The sequence below is a fragment of the Trachypithecus francoisi genome, unplaced genomic scaffold, assembly GCF_009764315.1.
Source record: "Trachypithecus francoisi isolate TF-2019V2 unplaced genomic scaffold, Tfra_2.0 Lachesis_group0, whole genome shotgun sequence".
Taxonomy (NCBI): Eukaryota; Metazoa; Chordata; class Mammalia; order Primates; family Cercopithecidae; genus Trachypithecus; species Trachypithecus francoisi.
In genome coordinates this window covers 8,629,782-8,635,781 of record NW_022681453.1, presented here as the reverse complement: position 1 = coordinate 8,635,781, position 6,000 = coordinate 8,629,782, and positions in this window count along the sequence as shown.

The window sequence follows — 6,000 nt, the reverse complement described above, 5'->3', positions numbered from 1 at the left end:
CATGCCAAAAAGAGTAAACACTTTTCTATCACATGCAAATCTACTGTAAATGCTTGTTTGCATTTTTCTTACCCACTAAACTGTGGATTCCCTGATTACATAATCATTACATCTTCTGTTTTCTTTGTATCTGTAATATTCTACGCAGAGTTTTCTTGCTTTTTCATTCAACATTATTTTTCTCATTTGTTTAGCTGCAACTGGTTATTTTGTATTCTGTGTAGTTTAGCTGCAGTTGGTTTGTTTGGTTGGTTGGTTGGTTGGTTGGTTTGTTGGTTTGTTTAGAGCAGTTGGTTATTTTGTATTCTGTGTAGTATTCTATTTTATGAATGTATTACCATTATCTATCCATTCTCTTATCAATGGACTTTTGTATTGTTTCTACTTTTTTTGAAAATTAATATAGACCACGTTGCTACAGAATCTTGCACATATCTGCAGGTTTTTTTCTGAGACTGTGCACCTAAAGGTAAATTTGTTGGGCTGTAAGTCATGTGTTTCTTTAACAATTCTGGATAATATAAATGTTTTATAAACTGGTTTACTGAAAGTTTACCAAAGTTTAGTTTTTTAAAAACTATGTTGGCCTATCAAAACTTTTATTAGCCTATAAAATGTAATGTTTAGAGTTATCGTTTCCATGGAAATCAATAGGATCTCTCCCAGAAAAAGTTCATTTGCATGATTTTAAACAAGAATCATTTGTATTGTTGTGTTTCCTACAAATTGCTAAACTAATCCATTTTCATCACTACCTATTTCCAACAAGGACAACTTTTTCCGAGTTGTGGAATAGCTTGGTCAAGGAAAAGTCAACCAAAGGTGCATATCTCAATAGAATCACATAATCTCTGGAGGATCCACTGGCCAGGAATCTGCAAACTACAACCAGTCAGCCAAATCCAACAGTGGTCAGTGGCCCATTTCAGAGCCTACAAGCTAAAAATGATGTTACATTTTTAAGAACAAACAGACACTAAAATGAAGAATAAATAGAAATGACCACAGCACAGGAGATGCACAGTCTCATGAATTAATAAGTAAATGTCAGCTAAAACTCCAAATAAAACCAAGTCTTATTCACCTGACTTCTTATATACCACTAATAAGAATATCAATTTAGACACTAGTCAGTGCATAAAGTCTACTAAGCCTTGTACACCACATTAGTTTGCTGTAAATAGAATGTTTTAAACAATAGTAGTGGGTAATAATAAAACACAATGGCATTAATTTTAGAAAAGAGTATGAATTTGTACAATCTGCCAAAAGAGGAAAAAAAAAAAAAAAAACAGTGTCCTTGTAAAGAACAAAACCAATTATTGGTTGTCTTTTCAGTAGGATTCTGAGCATTGGCTAGCACAAAGGCAGTGAAACTTGCTCTGTATCAAGCCAGATAATAAATATTTTAGGCTCTAAGGATGATTTAGGTCTCTGTTGCATATTCTTTTCTTCCCTTTTTTTTACAACCCCTCATTTAGGATATATCTATATATTTATATCAATGCCTGTTTATCTGTCTACCTATAGGACTGTAGATGGGTCTTTTAAGGTTATGTTTTCTCATTTGTTTCTCTTGTAAAAATGCAATTAGTTTTTTAATATTCATCTTATATCCAGCAATCATATTACTCTCTTATAAATATGAGTAAAATTTTATAGATTACTTTGATTTTTCAGTATTGATAATCACACTACATAATTTACCATTATTTAACTAGTTCTGTCTTCTTTTCTATTCACTTCCCTTCATCTCTCCTTCCTTTTCCTCTCTCTCTCTCTCTCTCTCTCTCTCTCTCTCTCTTTTTCCAACTACACCATCCAGGCCTTCTAACCCAATACTTACTATTGAACTCATATTTAATTTTAATATTGAAAGTAAAAGAAAGCTATCTTTGGTCATTTTTATGTACTACTGCATTCAGTTTACTTTCTTAGGATTTGTTGTTTTATTCTAACTTTCCAAGTTATATGCTCACCTCATTAAATTTTAGCTTTTTCCCTCTAAAATAAAATTATTTAAGGCTACAAATTTTCTGCTATTGATAGACACCTCGATTGATATATATTGATAAGAAATATTTTTATTGCATTCAGTTACAGGTTTCTTCACTTCAATCATGATTTGCTCTTGCTGTTTGATTTATGTGTGTTTTCTTTCTTTTTCTTTTTCTTTCTTTCTTTCTTCCTTCCTTTCCTTCCTTCCTCCCTCCCTCTTTCCTTTTCTTTTCTTTCTTTTCTTTTCTTTTTTTTTCTTTTTTTTTCCAGAGTCGTACTCTGTGACCCAGGCTGGAGTGCAGTGGTGTGATCTCGGCTCACTGCAATCTCTGCTTCCCGCATTCAAGTGATTCTCCTGACTCAGCCTCCTGAGTAGCTAGGATTACAGGAAGGTGCCACCACACCCATCAAATTTTTGTATTTTTAGTAGAGGGGGTGGTTTCTCCATGTTGGCCAGGCTGGTCTCAAACTCCTGACCTCAGGTGATCCTCTCGCCTCGGCTTCCCAAAGTGCTGGGAATACAGGCATGAGCTACCATGCCTGGCCAATTTATGTGTTATTTTAAGGTGTTGGTGTGCATTGTTTTACAATTTCTAGATGTATATGTGGTTTTATTTTTATTTAATCATGTTAAGGTCCAAAAATGTGTTATGAAAAGTCTTCGAGATTCACTGAAGCTTATTTAATAGTTTGGCGTATAATCAATGTTTATAAATATTTCATGGGTGCTAAAAAATGTATAGTCTCCAATTCTTAAGTGAATTGTTCTATATATTTCTATTGGATTATCTTTTAATAGTTACCCAGATCATCTATATCCTTACTGATTTGTACACTTGATTTATCAAATATTGAGAAAGGTGTATTAAAATCACCCAGTAACATGGGTGATTTTACCCTTTTAATTCTTATATTATTTTTGTAATATATACTTAAAATTTATGCTACTCAATGTAATCAAGCTTAGAATTTTATCATCCTGCTGAATTGATTGCTCTCTTTTTTTGGTAAAATTTTAGTTTTATTACAACCTTGCTATACCAGCAATCCTTCAGTTATATTTGTTTGATGTATTTTTTACATTATTTTACTTTCAACTATTCTATAGCCTTATGTTTTAGATGTGTCTCTTTCAAACAGAAGGCAGCTGGATTTTGTTTATTTGTTTGTTTTATGCCAATCTGTCTTCTAACTGGAGAATTTGGTTCAATTATATTTATTGCAATTAATATATTTTGATTTATTTCTAGCATTTTATACTTCCTATATTTTATGTTATACTTCCTATGCTTTTTTTCTGTCCTCCTTTAGATTGACTTATGTTTAATTTTGTTTTTTCTTTCTGTAAAACTTGACCTTATGCACTATATTTTATCTTTTTAGTGGTTATATTAGAACTTTTTACATACATAATTAATCTAATGAAGTCTAAAGTATACAATTAATCAATATCATTATCCTTCTTTCCAACAGTGTAAGTAAGGACTTCATTTTATTTATTTAGCCAGCGTCTCACTATGTTGCTCAGGCTGGTCTCAAACTTGGGCTCAAGTGCTTTTCCTGTCTCAGCCTCCTGAGTAGCTAGGACTACAGGTGCACATCACCAGGCTTGATTGAGTAAAGACTTTTGAGTGTTTTAATTGTAATTAAACTCTCCCAACTTACACACCCCTGTTGTCTGGTTTTTTAGTTGATCTTTTTTATCACCATTTTTTTATTTTTGTTAATGTTTGCTTAGATTTTTTCATGTTGTTACTATATTCTTTGATTATCATTCTTTCTCGCATATCAGATCTTCCATAAACTATTACTTTGCTTCATAAATTCATTCTCAAGAAGTTCTTTTGGTTAGAGTCAGTTGTGGTAAGTTTTTCAATTTTTATTTTGAACAGTCTAGCTCGGACTGCTTTACCATAAATCTTTAACTTGGAAATACTCAGGCTACACAATTAGTATAAATTCTAGCCCTGCATCCATCTGAAGTCTAGCTGAATCATGAATTCTTAGAGAAAGTTTTTGTTGTAAGATTACCAGCCTGAATCAGGACTGAAAAAAGCAAATAGATTTATGTTTCTTGTGGGAGAGCAGGGGTGAGGAGTAGGAGTTGGGGCTGAGTTTCATTTTTTGTTAGCCCACCTTTTCACTTTACTCTGAACTAGGCTTTGTATGAAGTCCCTCGGCACTTGCAAGTTCTGTTAAAGTGAAAACTCTCGGTCACTTAAGTCCAATGAGGCCTCCTGAAATGGATAGATACCACCAGGGCATCCATATCTTTCTTGATTTTTTTGTCCGTGTTACAGGAAAGACATCTTGATCCCCCAAAAGAGGGTTCTTGGACCTCTTGCAAGAAAGAATTCAGAATGAATCTACAAAGTGAAATCAAATTTATTAGGAAAGTAAAGGAATAAAGAATGGCTACTCAAAAAATAAATAAATAAATAAATAAAATAATGGCTACTCTATAGGCAGAGCAGCAGCATAGGCCGCTTGACTGAGTATACTTACAGTTATTTCTTCATTATATGCCAAACAAGGAGTAGATTATTCATGAGTTTTCAGGGAAAGGGGCAGAGATTTCCTGGAACTGAAGATCCCTCCCCTTTTTAGACTACGTAGGTTAACTTTTGGATGTTGCTATGGCACAGGTAAACTGTCATGGCACTGGTGGTAGTGTCTTTTAGCATGGTAATACATTATAATTCACAAATAATGAGCAGTGAAGACCACCAGTGGTCACTTTCGTGGCCATCTTGGTTTTGGTGGGTTTTGACTGACTTCTTTACAGTATCGTGTTTTATCAGCACCGTCTTTGTGACCTGTATCTTGTGCCAACCGAACTTCTATCTCATCCTATGACTAAGAATGTCTCACGTCCTGGGAATTCAGTCCAGCAGTTCTCAGCCTTATTTTACCTGGCACCTATTCAAGATGAAGTTGCTCTAGTCCAAATGCCTCTGAGAGTTCTCTTTGTTTTTGGCTTCTAAGGTTTTCCTTTACTTGCCTCCTGGCTCAATGGTGCATATAAAAATGCACTATTGCATTTTGAAAGGACTTAAAAAAAATTCATCAAGCATTTGTGTCACACCGGTGGTTTTTTAAGGATCTATTCTGCATATTGCTAGAACCAGTGCATTCCATTCTTAATAACTTATGTATGGTCACCAGGATGACTACGTTTTCCTCCATTCCTATAAGTAGCCAAACTGAGTGATCTTGGACCACCTCAGTAAGCCTCAGTTTTCTAAATTTACTTACTGTAAATACTTGAGGACTCTTTATTAGATCCCTTAAAAATTTTATCTCAAACTTGCATAAACTTCTGGGAGGAGATTTAGCATTCTTGATTTAAAAACAAACAAACAAACAACAACAACAACAAACCCCTAAGTTTCTAATGAACTTGAATGAAATCAAGATATTGTAAGGCAGGTGTGGGTAGTAGAAGCCTGTAATCCAAGCTACACAAGAGGCTGAGGCTGAATGATTGCTTGAGCCCAGAGTTAGAGACCAGCCTGGGCAACACAGTGAGACTCTCATCTAAAAACAAAACAAAGCAAAACAAAACAGAAAGAAAAGAGAAAAAGAAAAAAAGATTTGTTCTGGGAAAACAGTTAACAATCCATACTGTCGACTATCAGCTGAAATTCAGAGTCTAAAAATAACTTTAGGCATTTTTTTTTCTTTTGTCATAAAGTAAATCCCCCCCTCCCCTTTTTTTCCTTTAAATGTCCTCACCGCCAGGCATGGTAGTTAACACCTGTAATTCCAGCACTTTGGGAGACCGAGGTGCGTGGATCACTCGAGGCCAGGAGTTCGAGACCAGCCTGGTCAACATGGAGAAACCCTGAAACTAAAAGTACACACACACACACACACACACACACACATAAAATAATCTGGGTGTGGTGGCGTGTACCTGTATTTCCAGCTGCTCAGGAGGCTGAGGCAGGCGAATCGCTTGAACCCAGGAGGTAGTTAGTGGTGGGTCGAGATCACACTACT